This window comes from Vicugna pacos, chromosome 10 (assembly GCF_048564905.1).
Source record: "Vicugna pacos chromosome 10, VicPac4, whole genome shotgun sequence".
Lineage (NCBI taxonomy): Eukaryota > Metazoa > Chordata > Mammalia > Artiodactyla > Camelidae > Vicugna > Vicugna pacos.
Window position 1 is genome coordinate 62,961,950 of NC_132996.1, and position 26,475 is coordinate 62,988,424.

A 26,475-nucleotide genomic window follows, 5' to 3' on the forward strand; every position below is an offset into this window, starting at 1 on the left:
ACTAAGGTGCATGGTGTTGATTTATGACCTATATGAATATATATCCTATAAAATAAATAAAACAAAGTCTAAGAGTCCCATAAATTTTTCAGTAAGCATTTATTCCACTTTATAAGGAAACATGTGAGGGACATAATGCAGAAACTCTTCTGTCGAGATCTTTGATCTTTAAGTGGTAATGGTCCCTGGATGGATTTTAAGGTGCCCATGAAACCTTGAAATGAACATAAAATGTTGGCTCTCTTTGCCTATGTGCATATTTCCAGGGAAACTGTTCATAGCTTGTATCATATTATTCAAAGGACCCCAGGACCCAAGACATTGTGGTAAGTCATGAATTTGAAGATCCATAAAAGTCTGGACATTCTTCCTGAATATTAGGATATTGTGTGACTTGATGGTTATGAATATAAGTTCTGGATTCAAGAGAGCTAGGCTCTCCATCAAACGTCCCCACCTGCTTGCTGTGTATCCTTGGACACTTTATCCAAACTTTCAACCCTCAATTTTCTTATCTGCAATAGAAAGAAAACAGCATAGATACTCCAGATGATATGGTGAGGATTAAATTAAATAATGCACGTGAAGGACTCAGCAAAATGCCAGACACATAAAAAGAGCTCGAGAACATCGCCTTTTAAAAATCACTGAACTAAATGCTAGCACTGTGATTCCTTAGGAAGCTCTGGAAGGGCTCAGAATATGCGTGGAGTTTTGGACACATTGAGCCTGAGGTGCCTGCAGGATACTGGGTGGAGACACCAGCAGAAAGTTGGATTGAAAGGTTTGGGGTGCTGGGGAAGGGCTCTGCTGTGTTACCGAGTTTTTGTTTCTGTCCACACTCACTCCCGTGGTGCTCTCATCTCGTCTCACCATTGTATGTGGGTGACTCCCAAATGTGTATGTCCAGGGGACCTCCTCCCTAACACAGACTCCAAATACCTACTCAACAAACATTCTAGGATATTGTATAGGCATCTCAAAATTAACATGTCCCAAAACAGACCCTTGATCCTCCCCTCTTAACCCAATCCACCTACAGCCTTTGACACATTAATTAACAGTATTTCCATTTTTCTGGTTACTCAAGTCAAAACTTTTGAAGTCAACCCCATTTTCCTTCTTCTCTTCCACCCCACCTCAAATCCATTCATCAGCACTACTGGTTCTTCTCCAAAAGACTACATCCACATTCAGTTATTTCTTACTCTTTCCTTTGCCACCACTCTGGTCCAAGCTGCTAATAACTCTCTCACTGGGATTATTGTGACCAGTCCTAACTGGTTTTTCCTGCTGCCACCTCTCCCCCTAGAGCAGTGGGGCAGAATCTCGGCACAGCGACCCAGTGATTCTCTAAGGAATCAGACCACGTCACTCTCCTCAAGATCCCAGCGGCTTCCATCTCACCTGACATACAACCAGAAGCCCTTTCCACGTTCACGGCCCTAACCCTTCATCTCTCTAACCTCATTTTCCATTTGTATTCTCCTGACTCATTACTTTCCAGCTCCACGGACCTCCTCCTGTCCCTCCACTGTATACCTGAAACAGCCCTACCTTCTACCTGAAATTCTCTTCCAGATGTCCGTGAGGCTCCCTTTTCCACCTCCTTCAAGTTTTCACTCAAACGTCGTCTCCTCAGTGGGATGTCTTCCGACCAAACCAACTTAAATCGCAACTCCCCGACATCCTCCTTTACTGCTTTATTTTTTCCAGTTGGCATAGTTATTTCATTTCACTTAGTTATTTTATTATCTGACACCCATAATGAATATAAGTGTCATGAAGTTGGATATTTTTATTTTTTTTCCCTCCTAACTCCCAATTCCCACCCCACTGATTTTTTCCCAGTGCCTAGAATAGTGTCAGCACATCAGAGACACTCAATATATATTCACTTTTATTTAAATTACTCTAGCTCCTCATAGTGCATTCACTCTACCTCTGAATTTGCAAAGCATTTCCCTCGGGTAGGTCAAGAGACATTGAGATTTGTGTAACTCTGGGTCAAAACCAGATGCTCCTTCCCAGTCAATGTCCAGCCACTACCCAGGAGCCAAAGGCCCTCACTGCTTGCCTAACTCAGAGACATCCCCTCACCGATACAGGGGACGTTCTGAGAAGCTGTGTGGTGGGCAGAGAGGTCTTACAATCCTTTTTGCAGAAGTTTGAGTCCACTGACCCTGAGGCCTCCTTCAGACGACGTCTTAGGATGCTAATCGAATTCTCCTTCAAGGAGAACTGGCTGCTCCCCCTGAATCCCCTGACTAAGCAGAAGAACTTTCATCATTTCTCCTTCGGCGCAAGCTAGTCTGGGAAGAGACATGATACGGTGGGATGGTGAGTAGAGGGTGTGCTCTTAGGCCTGACACTCAAAACAGTCTGAGGTCCATTTTGCTTTGAACATTTAGGGATACGGACCCTATCTATGGACTGAATCGGTCAGTACCAAGTGCCTTACAGGCTCTCTGCACTTCTCCTCATAACTCAGGCCATCATCAACAACGAGACCAGATTTAAGCCCTGAAAGCAGAGATCACAGCACCCTGCCTGGGCTGAGAGAGAATGAGCCAGGAGATCGCCAGCTGAGGAAGGTGGCAGGGTGAGAAACAGCGAGGTTAGGAAGGTTCCCATGGAGACCAGGGAAGCCAGAAGACCGTACAACTTCCCAGACATGAAGCCGAGAGACTCCTCCCATTTCATTCTCCAGAAAGTCTTCTAAAGCTTCTCCCCCATCCCTCCAGAGGCTGACCTGGAAAGGAGCAGGGAGAAGAGGCACCTGAAAGACAGGACTCCTACAGGTGATCATTCAACTGCATTCAACAGTTGGAACTCAGCACCATGGCTCCTGCTACTGAGCAGCATGTGGACCCATAAGGGGAAATGACTTATAGAAAAAAATGTTGCAATACAGATAATTTGCACATCTGAGCGCAATATAAGTGGGTTTCCCCCTGCTACATTTGTCATGGGCAATCCAACCCCACAGCCTGGATTTGCCAAGGGCATCCTGATGAATCCTCTGTCTGGGCCTTCTTGCCAGGCTAGCCTCTTCAGTCCCGTGCACAGCACATTACTCCAGCCATCATTCATTCATTCATTCACTTGTATTTCTTTTGAACACCACAAAAAATGAGGGCAGGTGAGGCAGAGCAAGAAGAGTCAGTTGAGACAGAAGAGCTGGTACCAGCGGATACCTGCTCTGTGACTTGGAGCGATCTTTTCACTTCTCTGAGTACAGGTTCCCAATCTATAAAATAAGCATCATAGGCCCAACCTTGAACTACTGTCATTTGTATTAAATGAAATAATAAAAACAAAAGACATTGGTGCATTTCAAAGTGTTCTGTAAACCGAAGGCGTTGGTATTTATGGATACTGAAAAATAACCATCAGTTGATTGCCCACTCTATGCTACTAGAGGGTGCAGTTTTGAACAAGACACATTCCCTGTCTTGAGCTTTTACCAACATAAGGCAGTAAAGCTGCAGGTTCGCCTGGTTTACGCTCTGGATCCTGCTCTAACTTATCAGACATCAGTTTACTTCACGCTGGGAAAGAAGGTTCACACTGAGGAAAATCACAAGGTTTGATTCCAGTCTCTGACCTTGAAATGAGTCACTTGATCATCTACAATTCCCTGAGCCAGGGAAGCAGCACCTGCACAAAACTCTTATTTCCTCGCACCCCAGGTAGACAAGAAATGTAACAGACACTCACGCACACTCACGCGGGGGGACTGAAATGGATCTCACAGAAAGTGTGTGCCTCTCCAAACTCACATCATGCACATCTCTGTTAAGCTCTTCCATGCAAAGCAAATCTTTCAAGATTCCTTTGCATAATGTTTGTAATTTTATATATGACTCTCCCAGCTTGCGCACCTCATTAATTCAGTCTCTATACATGTAGTGGGAAATTGAAGTCATCGACCAAATAATGAACACCCGAAAATTTGCTACTGAAGGGCCTGGAATTAGTCAGATAAGCTGGTGACATTAGGCAAAGTGATTGGAAAATAACGCATCTCTCCACCTCAGTTTGCTAAAACTATACACCCACAGGTATATATGTGCGTATAATATTATAGAAGATGACATTATAACTGACATTTTAAATTAAGCATGAAGGTACCTCTCACAGGTCCCACTGCACTTGGACGTGGGGAAAGGGAGTCCAGAGGAAGAAGCACGTGGATTGGAGAGAACTTAATTTATACCACTGCACACGTGCTGTGTTTAGGGCCTTACTCCCTGACGCCACTCTGAATATTTCTCTAGAAAACCAGAAAACCAGGGTTTTAAAAAAAAAAAACTATTTGCATGAAGAAAATAAAAATATATATAATTTTTTCCTCTTCTGCTTCCCCAAGGTGAAATCAAGTTCAAAGATATTACTTTTCCGAAGGAGAAGAAAAAAAAAGGAAGAAAACAGACACTGAACTTTGTCTCCAGAGACTTTGCAGCGGGAGAAGATAATTAGGCTCCATCTCTGATAAGATATGCAAACGAATTACGAGCAATTATCTGACACCAAGGTACACGCAGCTGCAGGGCGGCCTCCACTCTGAGCTTGGTCTTTGGTTTCCGTCTGCAGTGGAGCAAAACCGGGGGAGATTGTAACGAGGCTGGAAGGGCGTCAGAAGTCTAATTAAATGTGAAAGGTCGACCTAGGGAGCAGAAGAGTGGCTTGTGTTTTCTAAAGGCTTTTCATTTTATTTAATTCTTACTCCAAATCCTACCTCCGTGAGGTAAGTCTCCCCGTTAAGGTTAAACAAATACATACGTGCTTCTGGACTAGAATTCGGGTCATTAACGTGAGGAGATAATGCCCATGATAAATACATACCCCATGATAAAAGAGCTAAAACCAGCTGAGCCTCTTCTATGCATCTCTCCTCGGGTACACTCATTCATTCGAAAACTGTGTCGCAGATGTGAGGCACGGTCCCTGGGTCCTTGAGATTCAGCTGTGATAGAAGCAGGCAATGCCCTCTTCCCCTGGTGTTTATAATGAAGGGGACACAAAATGCCACATAAACAAGGAAGTTTTAAAAAGAATTAGAGAAAGTTCAGCTAATGATAAGAAGTTATAAGGGAAACAAATAGAGAAGTAGGCTTGATATGTTATAAAGCAATCTTTCTTCAATTTCTGACCCCTCCTCTATGGGCTGGCTCAAAATTGGAGGAGCAGTACACAACACAGTGATCTGACACTTCTGTACATTTCGAAATGATCACCATGGTACGTCTAGTTACCTTCTGTCGCCACCCAAAGAATCACATTATTATTGACTCTATTTCCCACACTGTGCAAGTCATGTCACAGCTCATTTGTTTTGTAACTGGAAGTCTGTACCTCAGTCTCCCTCCCCCACCCTCCTCCCCTCGGGCAATGACCTGTCTGTGTCCTGTATCCATGACTCTGTGTCTGTTTAGTTGTTTGTTCATCTGCTTTGTTCTTTAGGTTACTATCTATTCTGAATCTCACCTGCAAAATGAGGCAAAAGGTCAAGTTAAGACTGCTTGAGAAATTGCAATGAACATTCTGGAAGCCAGTAGTTCTGCAGTAAAAAGTAAAAACAGCGACAAGAATCAGAAAATCACCTGCCGTGCTGAACGCACAGGCACGAGATTGCCTCTTGCGGCAGCAAACACTTCTTAGAAAACCAGGGTTTGGGTCTTTCTCTTGTCACCTGAAGAGTTTGTTAGGCCTTCAGAAAGCACCTTTTGCCCTTCACAAGAATGTTTTTTTAGCAGACTCTGCAATTATCATCAGCTTTAAAGATGATGCAAATGATACAAGAATGTAAACAGCACATCAAAAAAAAAAAGCGTACCTGGAATTAAAGACCTAAGGACATTTCTAATTAGGGTGAGAAAGAACAATCAGGGATGATGCTGAAGTGAGTCACAAGGCCTGGCGCTGTTAAGATGAGACGGGAGCTGGGGGGTTATTGTAAGGGGGCCTTGCACCCACCCACCACCCTGCCCCTCCGTCACAGAGAACCTATGACAGAGCAGACACTGAACATCTCGGGGTCTTAGTTATCCACTGAGCCATTCGTTCACTCTGTAATCAAACACTGAGCACTAGTCGGTGCCTGGTTGAAAACTGCCTCAGTGAAAAAAGGAATGATCCCTGGCTCCAAACAACTGATGGTCTAGTGGAAGAAAGAGACAACAATGGTGACAACAGCACAAACACGATGTGACAAGAGCCACAGTCACACCGTGCCTGAGGGACGGTGGGAACACGAAGAAGGAGTTTCAGCTTTATCAAGGCGAAGCATGATGAAATCAAAGTGCTGCTTAAAAAACTGAGTTTTGAAGAATGAACAGGAGCCCCCTCGAAAGACAGGGTGGTGTGTACAAGCGAAGGCACAGAGTCCTCTCTGTGACTCCACACACAGTCTGGTGCAGGAGTGTGGAACATGCAAAAGGGGAGGAGATGGTAAACCATGATAAGCAGCAATCACACACTCTCCCTTTCCTGTGTCTTGTTTAAGAATGCCTAGTAGGATGTTTGGCACATGTGTGCTCAGGTTTATTATGAAACCTCATGTTATCTGTAGACTTAATCTCCACAAGTGATGGAGCAGAATGAAGTCCACTTTGTCTATGGTCAGGGAAGAAGACTGAAAATTTCTCAGAGCAAGGAAATCAGACATGGCTTCTTTTTATCCAAGAGCTGGAAGGAACCTCAGATACTATCCAATGCAGTGATTCTTAACTAAGCTATGAAAAATTCTGTTCATATTCAAATGTTTTCAATATTATTATATATACATAAGGATGACCACCTTATTGTCTAGTTCTACCACGCAATTGTGGCACTCAAGTTTTGTACTTGTGGTTTTGAACACCTTGACTCCAAACGATTGGGCAAAGCCATAACTTCTGACTTCTAATTCATACTCTGTGGGATTCTAGAGGCCTCGAGTTTGAGGACAACTTTGATGCCATCTCTCAGTGGGACATGAGGATTACCCAGAAGAGGGAAATGGCTTTGCAATGCGTCCAGCTAGTCAGTAATGGGGACTAGAACCCCAAACGCCTGGATCAACGCTTTGCTTTATGACCGTTTAGCCACCATCCCTCTGAACAGGCAGCCACTGGTCCCACGACTTCCAGCATCTCTAAGCACAGACCCAAATTCATAATTCACAGTGATGCAGTTTACCTCTAAGGTCAGAGTTTCAGCTTCCTGTTTGCCTCGAACTAAGTCCGTGCCCTATCTGACTGAAAAGCAAGCAGAAAGGGTTAGGGCAAATGACTCCAACTTGGGATGTTAAAAATAGCTTTTCATGAACCCACATTCTCTGACCTTGTATATTACAGATTCGTGACTTCACACGTAGTGGAGGGACTTGTCTTACATTCTGATGAGATGGTATCATGAAACTTCTGACCTGAAAGTTAAGTGTCACTTTTTTGTTCCTTGAAGGGAGGTGGTAACTGCTTTCCTACTAGGAAATGTTAAAAGCAGAGCAAGCAGTTGTTCTATGCTTTATATACATTTGATACTTAATCACCGAATGGCAAATTGATGCTACCTAAAACACACAATTAATGCAATAAAAAGTCTAACTAGAACTGGGAGACGAGTGAACCACAAGGTATGGGAATTCACGAATTCCTAAAAACCTGGTTGTTCAGCAAAATCGCCTGGGGAATTTTTGGAAAATGCACAATCTAGAACCCCAACTCAGACTAACTGACTCATAATTTCCACAGGCTGATACCCGGAACTCAATGTTTACAAAAGCTCTCCAGATAACTCACGATTACCTAATCCACCCAAATGAACTTCTGCAATATTTTTCAAAGCAAAAGGTTCTAAGTCAAAATGATGCAGTCGGCTATGGCAGTCAATTACAACACTACATGAGATACAAGAACTTCCAGGATCAAGGTAATTGGGACCTGCTGTCCTTTCTCTGCCTCGAGGTGTTCCACCTTCTCAGCACCCTGCTTATTTATTCATTGAACAAATAATAATTAAAAGCCCACTCTGCTAGACCTGAAGATGTAACAGTGAACACAATATAAATGGCCATTTTCTCATGGAATCATTGATCTCAGTCACTCTGGTACTACTACAAGAGTTCCATCCAGGAAATCTTCCTGAATTTGACTCTTTTTTTCCTGGTATGTCCTTACTTTTTCCACTGGCTACAGACAAGCCTTTGGGCTTCCCAGTCCAAATGGCAGAAAGCTACCATTGTCAACAGCTCTTAAATTTACGTGTCCTCTATTCAAGATAATAGCCAATTCCAAAAGAAGTCCACTGGCTCAGCTAGGGCTGAGTAGCTGTCCTGAATCAGCCACTGTGGCTTAGAGGCGAGGGATCACGTTACAGAGACACGGGTGCTCCAGTGGGACTGCATCATCAGAGGTTGGGGCCATTAGAAAGAGATGATGGACAGATAATTTGATACACTTCAACAACACTTCTCTGAGGGCACTGCATACACTTGAGCTCATGAGTGCTGAGCCATTCATTTGGGCTGCTTACTGCTTGAATTCTGGCTCTGTTCAGATAATTAAGTTATTATAGTCATTCTTTCATTATTCACTCATAAAACATTTATTAGGCATTGACCTAGTCCTGGTCCCAAAGAAAAGAAGAAGAAAAAAGCATAGTGTTGTTCCTCTTGGAGCTCACAATTTAATAATGGGAGGCAAACATTTAGACACATAATAATAACTTAGTGTGATAGCAAAATGTACCAAGTCCCAAGAAAACACAAAAAAGTTAGAGAAATCATCCCATATTTCCTTAAATGGGTCTTAATGCATACCCGGGAATTTTCCAGGCTAGGTAAAGTGAGGAGGCTCTCAAACAAAGCATATGACAAAAACAAAGTTAAGATCTGAGCAGGAGAAGTAAGTTCATGGTAGTGCAGTGAAGTGTAGCTACGGCTAGAAGATTAGTCACGGTGTAAGTGATTTTCTCAGCCCTACTACTTATGAGCTGTGCAAATACGGGCAAGTTAGGAAAGCGCTCAGTACTTGTCTCATAGGATTGTTGTGAGGATTAACTTTTCTAATGCATGAGAAGTGTCTGGAAGAGGGCTGGCACATCTTGGGTAATTAATAAATGTTTTATTATTGTTACCATCATTATCATCACCATTATCATTCATACTTCAAACAAATGTGCTGCTCCTGGGTGTGTTTATTTCACTTGTCAGAGGAGAGCCCATTTTGTTTATTGTCACACTACAGAGGTCGTGATTTGGACTTGGGCCAGGGTGCGAAGGATTAAGTTCAAAGATCACATGCATTAGGTCGCTGACAAGGTCATGGTGGCTCTCCCGGGATCAGCAGAGGAAATCCCACCCACCACAAAGCCACATGCTGCTTCTGCAGAGCTGTATACTCCCATCCTGAGGTTCTAAGCCTACTCTGTTTCATAAAAGACTTTCACTGGCTATCCCTGTCATTCAACTAGACTTCAACCCCATTCTTTCAGAATAAGATTCTAAAGCATAAGCCAATCTTGGAGACCACAGCGCCACACCACAGGGTCAGCTAAATTTCAACTTTAGAAGTAAAAAAGTAAAAAATTCGAAGGACTTTAGCTAAAGGGACGAGACCAATGTCCCCTTAGGTTTGGGTAAGAATTATAGAATTCTCTCTATTCTTCCCACTTCTCTCTGTGTCTGCAATCATTTACCAACCATAAGGATAGTGAGATTTTGAACCAGAAAATCCATCCAAGAGTCACTATCTTTGCTGATTCTATTCACATTTTCTCCTGACTTGGCCAAGGACTCCAACCTTTTCAGGTTTGCTTCTTCTGTACAGATAATCTCTTCTTGCTGAAATCTGCCAGTCACTGTACAGGTGATTGGAAATGCAGATATACAAGTTGTGGTCTCTGCCTTTTAGTAACTGTCCTTGTATGACAGCAAAGACAGATGATTAAAATAGACACAATACAACATAGTAGGAACCAGCACAAGGCTGGCACAAAACAGACGTCAAAAAAGCATGTGTTCAACTGAATTAAGTTTATTTATCCTAAGCCATATGAAACTTATGATATTTGACAGACTTGACATCCAAAAAAATGGCAATTATATATGATTCAACTTAATGTGGGTTCTGATGAGATTAAGCATTGGGTACTGTAGGAGTACAGGGAAATGGTTACAAGGACCAAGGACATGCCTTTTTAAAATTGAACTTTTTTGTAGATCAAAGAAGAATCTTGAAGAATAAATTCAGTTGCACAATCTCTCCATTTCCACTGCCACTTCTGTAACACTAACCATCATCACCTCTTACCTGGATTACTAGAAGAGCTTCTAACTGGTTTCTCTTCTTTCATTCTTCTCTAATTTCTTTCTACATGGTCTCCAGATGAATAATCTCTGAAAATCTCAAATCAGATCATGTTCCTCAGCTACTTAAACTTTTCATTGGTGACCAGTTGTACCCTAAATAAAATCCAAATTCCATCAAGGTAGCATGATCTTGTGTGGGTTCATCACCAGTTGTGGCTTCTGGCCAGCGGAAGTCCCACTGAGACAGAATGAATTACTCAAGACCTTGGAAAAAGTCAAGAGAGCAAGAGAGAGTCGGGAGCCAACTCCATGAACCTCTCAAATGTTCCCATATTTATTGAATACAGTCAAAGGAGGAATGCAGGAATTTAGGGAAGGGCAGGGTGGGATCACAATGAGTACAAAGGCTTTGTTTATTGTTGGCGTTTGGCTCAAGGTCAGAAGACCCTTTTTGGTGAATCATGTTCGTGTTGAGCCTTTCAGCTTATCAGGGCGGAACATATGGGAATCAGCTGCTTGACAACTTGGACTAGGCAGCTGTGCCTGTCTTAGGTGGCCCCCCTCAGGGGATCTTACCCGTCATTGGCTAACCAGCCTTCTCACCTCGGAGTCTGCAGCTTTTTCTAACTTGTTTTCCATTCTAGCCCAAGGCTGTTTTGGGGATAGAAGACTATCTAACAGCAGGCACATCCAGCGTTTATAGCCGGGGGCCTGGGTCGTTGCTAAAACCTCAACTATGCAAGCAAGGCGTTACTAAGCACATCTTCTTTAAGGAGATAAGCTGCTGGGGTCTGTTACAATTTCTTAACCCAATCATTGGCTCCCACAGTCTTGTATCTGTTATCTCTTTTACTCTGTGACTCTCTGACCACTATCTGACCCTCACTCAAAGACTAGGCACATTAGCCTTCATTTTCAGTTCCTCTAAAAAGCTTACTATTATATCTAGTGGCTCTGTCCACAGAAGATTTTTCATTTAAAGAATAATGAAAAGTTATATAAGAGAGCAGAACAACATGGCAGAGTAGGAAGATCCTGGCCTCACCTTCTGCCACGGACACACCAAAGGTACAACTGCACATGGAGAAACTATCCTGAGAATGACTTGAAGACTAGAAGAAAAGGTTTTCCACAACTAAAGGTAAAAAGAAAAGGCCACACTGAGATGGGTAGGGGTGGAGATGCAGTCTGGCTGGGACCCACAGTCCTGGGGCTGTGGCCCACAGGCAGGAGTGATGTCAGAGCCTCAGAGTTCCTCTGTGGGGAGCAAGGGTGCCAAACCCCACACCGGGCACTCCAGCCTGGGAAACCTGCACCAGGAAGATAAGCCTTCATAATGCCTGGCTTTGAAAACCAGTGGGGCTTACATCTGGGGAAAATGGAGGACTGAAGGGAACCGAGAATCTGCTTTTAAAGGGTGCACGCAAAAACTCACTCACTTCAAGTCCCAGTGCAGAGGCAGCAATTTGAAAAGCAACCGGGTCATATGTAAAAAAACTAATTTTAGGGCATGTGTCTGAAGAGCAGAGATCTGTTGGAACTTCTTCTGTGTACAGAGTAACTGCCAGGCACAAGTTTGGGTTTTGGTTGTTCGTTTTTGGCTCACCCTCTACCTAACTGGCCTCGTGCTGGCAGCACCATTTCTCACTCTTCCCATCTAACTTACTAGCGTGCTTGCCCCACCCTGGGTTCACCTAAGGACCCAACCCAGATGGCACTCATACAAAGCAGCCCTCCCACCCCACAAAGCTTGGTGGGCACCCTTGGCTGACACTGGAGCCCCCCAAAGCAGCCCCTTCTGTCCCACCAGTCCTGGTGGATGCCCTTAACCAGCACTGGAACCCCTCTAAAGCAGGCTCCTGAGCCCCACCAGTGCTGGCAGGCACCCTTGGCTGGCACCAGTGCACCCCTAAAGTGGCACTAGCATTGGGGGCTGGCCACACACACAAAACCAGTCAAGAGTTACTGCCAGGCCTTACAATCAGCCACACACCAGTGTGCCTATAGCTCCAACAAAAAGACACAGTGGAGCTGAATAGATAAAAAATAAGACCCAAGTATATGCTACCTTCAAGAGACTCGTTTTAGGTCTAAAGACACACATAGACTGAAAGTGAGGGGTGGGAAAAGACATTACATGCAAATGCAAATGAAATCCAGGGTAGAACTACTTATACCAGACAAATACCTTTAAAATAAAGCCTGTAGCAGGAGATAATAAAGAGCACTACATAATGAAAAGGGGATCAATCCAACAAAAAATATAACACTTGTAAATATGTATGCACCCAACATTGGAGCAGCTAAACACATAAAGCAAACATTAACAGACATAAAGGGAGAAATTGACTGTAATACAGCGATAATAGGGGATTTTAACACCCCACTTACATCAATGAACAGATCATGCAGACAGGAAATCAATTTAAAAAAAATCACTGGCCTTAAATGACACATTAGATCAGATGGACTATACAGATATATAAAGATATAGCTGTATATATAAAGACTATTATATTCAAAAACAGCAAAATACATGTACTTTTCAAGCACGTATGGAACATTCTCCAGGATAGATCACATGTTAGGCCACAAAATAAGCTTCAGTGAATTTAAGAAAACCAAAATCATATCAAGCATCTTTTCTGACCAAAATCATATCAAGCATCTTTTCTGACCAAGCATCTTCTCTGATCCTATGAGACTAGAAATCAACTACAAGGGAAAAAAAAACCTGCAAAAAAACACAAACACATGGAGGCTAAACAATATGCTACTAAACAACCAATTACTAAAGAAATCAAAGAAAAGCTCAAAAAATACCTTGAGACAAATAAAAATGGAAACAAAAAGTTCCAAAATCTATGGCTGCCGCAAAGGCAGTTCCAAAAGGGAAGTTTATAGCAATACAAGCCTACCTAAGGGAACAGGAGAAATCTTCAGTGAACAACCTAACCTTACACCTAAAGACCGAACAAAACCAAAGTCAGTAGAAGGAGGGAAATAATAAAGATCAGAGTGGAAATAAATGAAACAGACATTTAAGAAGTAGAAAAGATCAAGGAAACTAATAGCTGGATATTTGAAAAATAAGCAAAATTGACAAACCTTTAGCAAGACTCATCAAGGAAAGAAAAAGAGAGAGAGAGAGAGAGGAGCCAAATGAATAAAATCAGAAAGGAAAGAGGAAAAGTTACAACCGACACCACAGAAATATAAAGGATCAGAAGAGATTAATACAAACAATTTTACAATGATAAATGGATGACCTAGAAGAAACTGATAAGTTCCTAGAAACATACAATCTTCCAAGAGTGAATCAGGAAGAAACAGAAAATCTGAACAGACTGTTTACCAGTAATTAAATTGAGTTAGTAATCAAAAAACTCCCCAAAAACAAAAGTACAGGACCAGATGACTTCACAGATAAATTCTACCAAACATTTAAAGAAGAGTTAATACCTATCTTTAAAATATTCCAAAAAATTCTACCGACTGACACTTACCACTGTACTAGATGATGAAGAGCAGAGACCACAACTTATTACATGAGAATAAGAACATATGGATTCTGCCAGAAATGACAACTAGCAACTGGCAGGCAGCTGGGCCCTTGATAAATCCTTGTTGAATGAAGCACAGATCTCCGAAGGTGGCCTTCTATGAACATAACACTGTGTTGTGGACATGAAGGGAAATGCACCTAGTCCCTGCCCTTGGGAGATAGGTCATCTTGTGAGGGAGATGGTCATTCAAATATCTAAACATACTACAGATAGAAAGGAAAGAAACAAGCATGTGCAGTTGGAGCAGAAAGAGGCATTTAACTCTAACAACTGGGGAAGGTTTTATCGAGAATTAACGTCAACGTTAATTCCAAGATTTTATACGTTCTTTTCTTTATTCTCTTGAAAAGCCAACGTGCTCTATTCCTTGAAAATTGACTTTTGGAAACAAGAAAGGAGACAAATATTTGTTTGGTTGCTTAGCATAAGCAGGAATTTCACATGTATTTCAGTTGTACAACAGCCCAGTGAGCAAGGTATTATAATCCTTATCAGATGAAGAACTGGGGTTCAGAGCTATTGAGTAACTTGCCAAGAGTCATGCAACTCATAAGTGGTGAAGAACGTTTTAGAACCCAAATCTGCCTTACTCCAAAGGCATCCTCTCTCTACTCCACACTGGAAGATGTTGACAGTGACAAGAAGAGCATCCTAAACTGAGAGAAGCACCATCCCAAAGTCACGGAGGTGGGAAAGAACATGTGTGGGAAATGGAACATCAACTGGCCTTGAGGTCAGACAAGGTCACCCACTGTTCCCTCAAATGGGCTCCTGAATCTACCTGCAGGTTCATTTATTAATTTCTTCTTCATTTTTTTGGTCATTTTTTTAAACTGAAATATAGTCAGTTACAATGTGTCAATTTCTGGTGTACAGCACAATGCCCCAGTCATGTATATGTGTATATATGTATATGTATATATATATATATATATATATATATATATACACACACACACACACATTCATTTTCATTAAACATTATTACAAGATATTGAATATAGTTCCTTGTGCTATACTGAAGAAATTTGTTTTTTTATCTATTTTTATATATAGTGGTTAACATTTGGGAGCTTGAGATTTGCAAAGATTAATTTCTTCTTTTGTGTGTGTGTGTGTATTTCTTAATTTTATTTATTTTTTTTCTTTTGTATATTTGTAAAATTTTTTTTAACATTTTTTATTGATTTATAATCATTTTACAATGTTGTGTCAAATTCCAGTGTTCAGCACAATTTTTCAGTCATTCATGGACATATACACACTCATTGTCACATTTTTTTCTCTGTGAGTTATCATAACATTTTGTGTATATTTCCCTGTGCTATACAGTGTAATCTTGTTTATCTATTCTACAATTTTAAAATCCCAGTCTATCCCTTCCCACCCTCCACCCCTCTGGTAACGACAAGTCTGTATTCTCTGTCTGTGAGTCTATTTCTGTCCTGTATTTATGCTTTGTTTTTGTTTGTTTGTTTGTTTTTGTTTTTGTTTTTTAGATTCCACATATGAGCGATCTCATATGGTATTTTTCTTTCTCTTTCTGGCTTCCTTCACTTAGAATGACATTCTCCAGGAGCATCCATGTTGCTGCAAATGGCATTATGTTGTCGGTTTTTATGGCTGAATAGAATTCCATTGTATAAATACACCACATCTTTATCCAGTCACCTGTTGATGGACATTTAGGCTGTTTCCATGTTTTGGCTATTGTAAATAGTGCTGCTATGAACATTGGGGTGTAGGTGTCATCCTGAAGTAGATTTCCTTCTGGATTAAAGACTTAAACATAAGACAAGATACAATAAACCTCCTAGAGGAAAACATAGGCAAAACATTATCTGACATACATTTCAAAAATTTTCTCCTAGAAGAAATAAAAGCAAGAATAAACAAATGGGACCTAATGAAACTTACAAGCTTCTGCACAGCAAAGGAAACCAGAAATAAAACAAGAAGAAAACCTACGGAATGGGAGAAAATTTTTGCAAGTGAAACCGACAAAGGCTTGATCTCCAGAATATATAAGCAGCTCATACAACTCAATAAGAAAAAAATAAACAACCCAATCCAAAAATGGGCAGAAGACCTAAACCAGCAATTCTCCAAGGAAGACATACAAATGATCAAAAAGCACATGAAAAAATGCTCAATATCACTAATTATCAGAGAAATGCAAATCAAAACTACAATGAGGTATCACCTCACACCAGTCAGAATGGCCGTCATTCAATAATTTCTTCTTGACTTGCCAACTTTTCTAAAAACAACTCTGTCTCTTCCAGGCTCAGAGTTCACTTCTGCAGCATGACATGGGACACCTTTCCATATTCAAGAAGTCCAAGTGGAACTGCCTGCTACACAGATTCATGATATATCATCTCAAGGTACAGAATGTAACAGGGGGTATGATGGGATTCTGGAAAGTCATGTCATTAAGCGGTGGTTTCCAAGTGTGTCTGATTGTGTAAAATAATGTTTGTTCACACCCCACAAACAAATATAAATATACTAACAATACAGATACTAGTTACATACACACTAATATGTAATATAACATTATATTATATATATGCTAAAATTAGAATTTTAAATTTTTAAGAGGAAAAGGTTTATTTTTATTTAAGAAGCTCTAATTTTTTTTCTTACCCAATAAACTATTTAGCGCAATCCCTGGTACCCCATTAAGGAATCACGTCTCAGGAGATGTACCCTGTAAAGTTGTGAGTAGGAATATTCTTAGGAGGGCTCTGGACATTTATTGCTGGGAAGCTACGGGAATTCAGCAGGCCTGATTAGTCCTAGAAGGGTGGGGCTATGATGAAATAAAGGAAAGGAGGCAGAAGAATACATAAAAGTAAAGAGGAAGAGAAAGAGTGGGCAAGGAAGGTCAAATGGCTCTGTTTAAGAGTTGAGAGTTCCTATACTGTTGGTGGGAAAGTAGTTTGGTATAGCCATCATAGAAAACAGTATGGAGATTCCTTAAAAAATTGAAAATAGACTTATCCTATGATCCAGCAATCCAACTCCCATGTATATATCTGGAGGAAAAAAAGAAACATGCACCCCAATGTTCATAGCTGTATTGTTGGTAATAGCCAAGACATAGAAGCAACCTAAGTGTCCATCATTAGATGACTGGATAAAGAAGTTGTGAGATACACACACACACACACACACACACACACACACAAAATGGAATACTACTCAGCCATAAAAACAAATGAAATAATGCTATTTGCAGCAACATGGATGGACCTAGAGATCATCATACTAAGTGAAGTAAGCCAGAAAGAGAAAGAAAAATACCATATGATATCACTTATATGTGGAATCTCAAAAAAAAAAAAGGGATACAAATGAACTTATAACAGAAACAGACTCAAAGACATAGAAAACAAGCTATGGTTACCGGGGCTGGGGGGGGATAAATTGGGAGTTTAGGATTTGCAGATACTAACTACTACATATAAAATAGATAAACAATAAGGTCTTACTGTATAGCAAGGGAACTATATTCAATACCTTGTAATAGCCTATAATGATAAAGAATATGGAAATGAATATATAACTGAATCACTCTGCTGTACACCAGAAATTAACACATGTAAATCAACTATGCTTCAATAAAAAATAGTAAAAAGAAATTAAAGTTAAAATTAAAAATAGTTAAAAAATAAAATTAAAAATAAAGCAGGCTAGACTAAGCAATCCAGGTGTATTAAATGTATTTTCTACTTAACTGATATTTTCAATTAAAGATGGTTTGATCAGGATGTAACCCCATCATAAGTCAGGGAAGAGCTGTACAATGCTGTGTCTCATAAAGAGTTCTGCTACAAAGCTTTAGAACCATTTGAAGAGTTTCTCATGTTGGCTGTTGATTGATGGCTTAGAAATTTTGGAGTCTTAATGTCATCTTTGTTTGCCAGTTGAACATTTTTCAACTTTGATTCAGAGATTATGTGATAAATACTTATTTTTCACCCTTTATATGGGCTTTATATTCATGTGTACGTGTATCTATGCAAATAAAATTATATTTCCTTAAAACTGATCTATCATCAATGTTTCCATCTTTCAGCGTAAATTGCTCTTGTGGTTTTCACGTGATTACTGAGTCAAATATTCATTAACTAAAAGTGTGTAAAAAGGAGGAAAAAAAGAGAGTTGAGGGTTGCAAAACCCAGACTGCTGCAAAAAGCAGGTGGCGATGACGCCAGCTTGTCCCATCCCCCGGGACGTGTGCTCGAGGAGGGCAGGCACACTGTCCTGGGCATACTGCAGTGCGATGCCTCACAGAGAGCCCAGCACACAGCAGACCTTCAGTAAGCATATGCTGAATGGATGAATGAATGAATGAGTGAATGAACCAACAAACACACCCAGGTAACAGTGCAGGACTGCTGAGAGTAGCTGTTAGCCCGAGCTCTGGTGATGCTCACTGGGTGAGTAGGTCACATTCCATCTCCGGCTCTCAGTGTTCTCATCTCTAATATTAGGAGTCAGACCAGATCTCTGCTCTTCTATGACAGGCTAGGCTTGGGTGACTATGTACCCTGGCCCGGAAGCGGGGAAAATGCCTCTGAGCCTTGCACTAAGCCAAATCCCTGCATTCAAGCCAGGTCATTTTAGAAAAACTCATAAGCCCTGACTCAGAGCCGCTTTCCCTTAACAAAGTGGCTTTATATTGAATTGGAAGATACTTAAATCACTGGCTTATCTACCCTATTTCCAGTTGAGCAAATGAGGTTTAAATAGATTAAGTCATACAGAACTGGATCTGGATTCATAGTTAGAATGAATAACACACTAACATTTTACGTGACATGGGTCATTTAACCCGAAAATACATATATATATAACATATATATAATACATATATATATATTCCTGGTTATCTGGTCCCCCAGCCTACAGTGACTTGGAAGTGGCCAAAAAATAAGAGAGCAAGGGGTACGCTGCAGCCAGGCCCGCAGAGAGCAGTGAGCAGAAACCCCGGGCAGCAGAGGATGACGGAGGCAGATAGGAACGCTCACTAGATGAGAGCCTGTGAGTGCCAGGCTCAGGAGTGACCCCGTTAGGCAACTGTCTCATGTAATTCTCACACGGTGGGGATGACAGAACCTCTATTTTCCAGCCAAGACGGCTGATCCAAGGGGTTAATTAACTCTTCAAACCAATGTCCAGAAGCCAGTAAGTGAGAGAAATCACAGCACAGTATTAAATGGTGTGGGCTCCATTATGACTGTCATTTAGAGTCATCTGAGGGCTTTTAGAAAACACTGCCCACTCAGACTTTTCTGATTTAGGTCATTTATGGCAGAGGTCTGGGCGTCAGTATGGTTTTCAAGGCCCCCCCAGGCAAGTCTAACCTGGAGCCGGGATTAACAACAGCCACCCTAACGACAGCCCTTCCTTCTGCGCGAGCTCAGCCACTCGTCAGCTGAGTCACTTTGAAGAAGTTACTGTCTATGAACCTCAATTTCTTCAGCTGTAAAATGGAGACTGATGATGGCTTCAACCTGTGCTTAGCATTACAGGTACTACTTAGCGCTCAACACAGTGCCAGCCGTAAGGAAAATGCTCAGTGATCATTACCTGTTACTAATATTAGGAACAGTCTTTCCATAATCAAAATGAGCACCCAGCATCATTAAGAAAAATGTTTAACTGTGATGTTATTAAGAAGCTGGGGAAGGAGGCCATGAGTCACTGCATCATTAAACTGGAAGATACTTGGAATCACCAAGTCTTCTCATCTACTCTCTTTCCAGTTGGAAAAAAAAAAAACAACTAAGGCTTAAATAGATTAAAACAAAAAAAAAACAGAATTGGGTCTGGATTCACATTAGAGTTATGTCTTTTACTCAAAATGGTTAAAATGAATAAGATTTTGCCATTTTATGTGACGTGTTTCGTTTAACCGGAAAATTCTTTTAGACACACTGCTCTGCCCTCTACCCACCAGTGTTCGATGGGTGAAACACTAGCGTTTCTGGGTTCACGCAGAAATCTTTACCATGGAAGAAAAGCAGAGACGGTTTCTCACGTCGTTGTGAGATTCAGGCAGTGGACTCTCCTGGCCTCCCTCCCCTGCTCCGAGGGACCAGAGGGGAGGTGAGACTTCTCTCCCCTGGACGGAACTAGCAGCTCATCTGATGCCAGTGGATGCAGTATTTCCAATCAGTTCCACCTTTGCTGGTGTGCTTTTTTTCAAACAAGTCACTGCTTTCCCACTGGTTCAAATGTGTGCACAGAGCTCTATAAACCGTGTCTCCACAAATGTGCACTAGTTGAGATGAATATAACCTTGATGACTCACGAACAGAGTCAGTCAGTGAGAAATGGCTCTAAAAGCAAATCAAGCGTACCCTACCTTTTTGCAAGCAAGCCCAGTGATTTATGGGCAAAAAAATGAACATAGGCTTCAACTTTGCACGGGAGAGAAAATTACCTGTGGGCAGGAGGGAGGTAACAAAGAAAATCATAACATAAACAACAACATCCTTGCTTCCTACATGTATCACAGTTTCAAATTTCAAACTTGACTTACATCAACGTACCCTCCCCCTGGAAAACACACAGATATGAGATTCTTTGGAATTTTCATTCACTAGCTGTGCAAAAATATATATGTTCTGGTCTTTGCAGTGTTTGCAGAATTAAAGAGGCTTTCTGAAAATAAACCACGAAATGTCAGCATACATTTTGGATTTTTGTGCAATGCTGAAATCAAAACCAACTCCCTGTTAGCATATTTTTCAACCCTCCCCCAGTATGCATATTTTGAAAACTATGAGTAAGTTATTATTATAGGGATAAAGAGGCAGAATATTTGACGTTAAGACCTTCCTTGAAAACCTGGTCCTATACTGTTTCCATGACTAAGTCCTAAAATATTTTTCAGAGAGAGAAGTGTCAAGCATGTTATTTCCCACAATCCTTTCAGCGACCTTGTCCATTTCACAGATGAAAAAAGTGTCCAAGGCCACACACCTAGTAGCAGGAATTTAAATTCAGGATGGTTTCTTTATACTGCACCAAGAAAAGACATAGCTTGGACATGAGGAATGCTTTAGGATGGTACCTGTATGAAACATGGTGCAGCGGAAGCCTATTTTGCAGGCAGCTGATAATCCTCACTTCCCCCTCGATCACCCTCTCTCTCGTCTTCAATAATTGTGACTTCCAGACAGACGGGGCCAGCATGGAGCCAGTGGCTTTAGATCACAACCATCATGACCCTCACCACTGTTCTAAGCCCCAGGACCTTGCACTGTCAAGCTCTGCTCCCTGATTTATCATGAATCAAAACCTGTCTCTCCTATGACAAATTTCCAAAGAGTTGTTGATGAAAAGCATACAGTTAGCTAGTGGGGGAGGCCAAAATGTTGGCTCTTGGAGGATTTAACTGCAAAAGAGTATCATTGCTGATCACAGTGTCCCTGTGTAAATGTCTACTGCTCCCATTAGACTGTATGTTTCATCAGTGTGGGAACGAACCCCATTTTATCATATGTATCTTTCTATTCCAAACGCCTAGCTCAGTATCAGACACATGGGACATACTTTAAAATAAATAATGAATGGGTGAATAAATGAGCGAATAACCGATTGGAAGCATGAGTGGGTGGTATGCGATCTGATGAGACGTATGGAGAGAGCAGTGCAGCCCCAGAACATGGTGGTGGGTTCACGAGGAACCTGAGGCTGCCCTTTCAAGTGTGAGAGTCAAGAGAGAGATGTGGGGTGGAGAGAGCGATTCCACTGCAAGGGTGTTAACGAGTATTAGAGGTAAGAATATCGTTATGATGGATGGGGTCAGAGGGGTTTGCTAAGAGAGGACGCTGCAACAAAGACTATGGAGAGGCACTGCTGACATCCACAGATTTTCAAACATACTCATCCCCCTCTACCAGAGATGTACAGTATCTCGACCAACGTAGTCCAACCAAAATAAAATACAAGCCATGTTAAAATGACCTGAATCATTTTAAATTTTCTAATAGCCACATTTTAAAAAGCCACTTTATTATCAACTTCTATATTCAAAATACTATCATTTCAACATGTAATAAACATAAAAATTATTAATATGATGTTTTACAGCCCTTTTTTTATTCTGAAGCTTCAAATCCAGTATGTATTATACACTTACACATCTTAATATGACTGTCACATTTCAAGTGCTCAATAGTCACTTGTGGCTAAAGGCTACTGTATTGGACAGTGCAGACCTAAAACACGTACAGACCCGTTATTGAGAGACATTAAATATGCAAAACTACTTACTCTTCTATAAATGATTAATGTAACAAGGAAGGGGAGAGAAAATAAATATCTCAACATTCTACGTACAGCATTTCATGTCCCCTTGAACAATCCACAAAGGTCAATGTCATTATATTATATTTACTGAAGACGGAATTGAGCCTCAAAGAGATTGAGTAATTTGCCCAAACTACACAGCAACATTTATACATCTAGTACATGAAACTAGCTTGATGTGCTTTCAAATCCTTTGCTCTACCAAAACCTTCAGATTTTTACTGAGGGAGGAAAAAATCCCAAACAACCTAATCAGAGATGATATGAGCTTGGCATCAACTAAAATATCTTTATTCTCATTTATCTTTAATGAGAGCATTGAAATTTGAACATGCAATCATCTGAGCCAAGCTCCCCCTAGGAGATTACTTCAGATCCACAACTCTTTAAAATATTCATTGAATGGAACAGAATAGAGAGCCCAGAAATAAACTCACACAGCTACCATCAATTAATCTTCAACAAAGGAGGCAAGGATATGCAATGGAGAAAAGACATCCTCTTCGGCAAATGATGTTGGAAAAGCTGGACAGACGCATATAAATCAATAAAATTAGAACACTCCCTCACACCATGCACAAAAATAAACTCAAAATGGCTTAAAGACTTAAACATAAGACAAGCCACAATAAATCTCCTAGAAGAAAACATCGGCAAAATATTATCTCACATACATCTCAGCAATGTTCTCCTAGAGCAGTCTAGTACAAGCACAGTTTTCCCTGGGAAATCTTCCCAGATTTAACAGACCAGATTAATCCCCCCTTTACAAGCTCTTGTGCCCTTGTGTACAACTTATTTCTGCCTTTATACCCACTTAACTGACAATGCCATGAGGATAGTGACCCTGCGTGCTCCTACTCACTACTTTGTCACCAGCCCCAGTCCACTGTTTGGCATTGCCTGGGTGTTCAATAAATGTTTTAATAAATAATTAACTAGATTAACTAGTTACTCTTTCTTCTCATGACAAGTATTCCAAAAATTCCTGGTAATTGCTGCCTAGAATCCAGCTGTCATTCTGACGCTCTCTGTTCCATATGGATGGAGATAAAAAACATAATCAAATAAAACTCACCTAAGTGGATGGAACTGTTAAAGCCCGTAAGTAGGAGCCCGTTGCTCAGTCCATTGGAAAAGGTTACGCAAGAGTGACTTGGGTCTCCCTCTCATTGGGACAAACCCAAACATTAACCCACACCAAAAGAATGTGCATTCCGACAGAAGATTTTTTGGAGAGGACTAGGCAGCGCTGAAGAGATGAGACAGCGAGGCTGCCCTAAACCACAATGGGGAGTTTCCAGCCATGGGGGTGCAGTGCCCAGAGCCCTAAATTTGGGTTGTCTTAATAGTTAACACATCTACTCCTAACTCTCTGATTATGAGCTTGCTCTTTCCTTTTAGAAATTACCTCCTTTGTTCATAGATAAGGAATGAAATACAAGGAATTATTGGGGGTTTTAAACATGCAACGTATGTTAAAGTGTCACCACCTTGTCTGGCACTGGTCTGCTGTCGTGGGCACTGCATTAGCTTCCTAAACTGTTCTCATTACTTCTCCTCTTCATCCCTCATCAGCAACTTTGAACTCAATGTCCTAGCTACCTGGACTCTCCCAGACACTTGCAATGAGTGGTACCTATTTATTACGCTAATCACCTACAACCCGTCCAATGTAGGCACAGAATCCCTGTGCCCTCTTCTCCCCACCACGATTGCCTATCATTCCCTAAGCATTAACCTGTTTTACTTTCTTCACAATTTTTTAACACTGTTCAAAATTATCGTGTTTATAGTTATCTAACCTCACCTCACCAGAATATAAGTTTTAACACAGAAATGCGGAAGCATGCCTGGCAAATGAATGAATGAACGTTATGACACACTTGTCGTTTATAAAGCGTATGGAGAATGGGCACATTACATCAGCTCGATTAGAGCAGAGGTTTGGGGCTGGTTTGTTTATGATTTCTCCAGCACCAAAGCTGCCCAGAGTGCGTGTTCAGTGAATACCTGCTTTCCGAGGATTGCTTTTTTCCTTCAATCCAGCAAACATCCCAGAGTGGTCCTGCAGAGGGTGCACGGTGCAGGCCTGGCTGGGACTTCCGAGGGCAAAGCCGGCAGCACAGCCCAGCGGCGGAAGACTGGGAGGGCGGCCGAGGCCCGGCTTCAGAGATCCTCGTATTGCGGCTAAGATGCTCTGCCGGCACGTGGATTATGGACACGCCTCAGGTCCGCCCTCAAGGAGCTGACAAGTTTATTAGAAGACAAGACAAATAAATATTTTAAAGAAAGGTAAGACGGCCGGGGCTGTCTCCGAAAGACCCCGGGGTGGGCGGGCGGGCCGGCCGCTGCGCGCCTGCGCAGTAGCTGCGGGCTTCCCGCGCGCGGGAAAGCAGCGCCACAGGAAGCTTCCCGCTGCCGGGCTGCTTCCCGCTGGCCCCGGAGAGGCCGATGGCGAGCCACGCCCCGGCCCGCTGCGCGCGGTGCGCCCGGATAAGGAAACGGGGAAGGGAAAGCGGGAGAAAGGCCAGGCCGCGGCAGCCAGCACCGTGGCCGTCTCGGCCTCCCTCGGGCCGCCCGTCTGGGACGAGGCCTTCTGGATGACGGCGAGTCTTTCCACCTGGAGTGCGCGGACCCGGCCGGCTTCCTGGCGGAGGAGGCATCCCCGCCGGCCCCACCCACTGGCCCAGACCCTGCCGCTGTCCGTGGCCCACCTACAAGGGACGGAGTCGTCTTGCAAGGCGTCCCCGCTGCTGCTCCTCCGTCGCCGTCTTCAGCCCTCGGAGCCCGCGTCCAGCCCAGGTTGGTGCGCGGCCTGTGGGCAGGTCCACCTGCCCCATCCGAGGAAGTCCACTGCCCGCCGAGGGCTGCCGGTGGCCACACTCCCAGAGAGCTCCGTCTCCCGGGGAGGTCCTGGTGGGCCCGCAGTGGGGACAAACCCTCAGCACAGCACCCCCACCCCCGAGACGTCAGCCCGTGCCACAGCAGCAGCAGTCGGAGCCTCTGTGCCGGTGGCTGTGCTGCAGGTGGTCAGGACAGTGGAGTGAGCCCTTACAGCCTGGGGCTGTGCAGGATAGAAACCCACTCTGCAGTTCCTCAGTGCTGCTTTTTACCCCAGTGTGCACTTTGCCACAGATCATTGGGAAACTCAGGTGATAATAATAATAATACCACCAGCCAACATTTATTTAGCGTTACTCTGTGCCAGACATGAAGACATAATTCTCGCCAAAAAGTTGGTAATCTTATCCCTGTTTTATAGGTGAGAGCACTGAGGGACAGAGAAGTTAAGTCACTTGCCCAAGGTCACACAGCTGGTAGGTAATGGAGGCACCACTGGAACCAGGATTTCCATCTCCGTAGCCAAGTACTGCTGAGACACTGGTAGGAAGAAGGCATTCTCACTGCCCACCATAGACAAACTTCATCTTTGGGATTCCTCCTTCATCCACTGGTCCTTTTTTATGTTTTACCTCTGAGGGTTTGTTTATTTGTTTTTATGCCTCTGGACGTGAACCCACCAGAGGAGGCATGGCCTTTTTTTCAGGGAGGTCCGCAAAGCCTTCTGCTGGCAGGCTCAGAGGCATACAGGCTGATGGCTCCTGGGAGGGACCCCAGGAGCTGGAATAGAACCCGAGGAACCTGCACACAAGGAATTCTCATGCTCTATTTTTTAAATTGTTATTACGGAAAATTTACCTAATGCAAAACTAAGAGGCTACTATAATGAACCTCCATGTAGCCATCACTCAGCTTCCATAATTCTTAACTCATAACCAATCTTGTTTTCAGTAACCTCTTCCATTCCCCTCACCTGATTATTTGCAGTCAATTCCTAGATGTTATATCATTTCATCCACAAATACTTCAATCTGTATGTAAAATATAAAGGTTCTTTTTAAAAACATAGCAAAATACCAATTTTACATCTGAAATTGACAATAAATCCATCAGCATTCAAATTAAAAAAAATACTCGTAGCAACCATTAAGACTTTATGAAAGAGTCAATGTGGTATTCCAGAATAAAAAAACATTGGCAACAATGCCTTCTGGGCTTTGGCGTCTGGGCCTTGGATTTCTCATATCCTAAATAGACAAGGGAGTTAAACAAGATGATAGTTAAGTTTTCATCTACCTCTGATATTCTAGCAGTTTTTATAGCTAGATGGGTTATCGTGTAACTATAGGTCTGGGTACCGTTTAACATGCTGTCAAAATTTTTATTAGTAATTTCAATAATATTTCATCTATCTCTCCTACCAGAATGTAAACTTCTTGA

At 42.2% G+C, this 26,475-nt stretch overlaps 1 long non-coding RNA gene across 1 annotated transcript; it reads right to left on the minus strand.

Moving 5' to 3' along the window:
• Window positions 1-80: 80 nt before the first annotated feature.
• LOC140699054 (uncharacterized) lies at window positions 81-24,503 on the minus strand. Its single transcript, XR_012077077.1, has 6 exons — window positions 24,205-24,503; window positions 7,327-7,411; window positions 7,183-7,237; window positions 5,400-5,490; window positions 4,849-5,000; window positions 81-515 (listed from the first exon to the last, which is right to left on the minus strand). It is a non-coding gene; the product is annotated as an uncharacterized lncRNA (long non-coding RNA).
• Window positions 24,504-26,475: the final 1,972 nt, after the last annotated feature.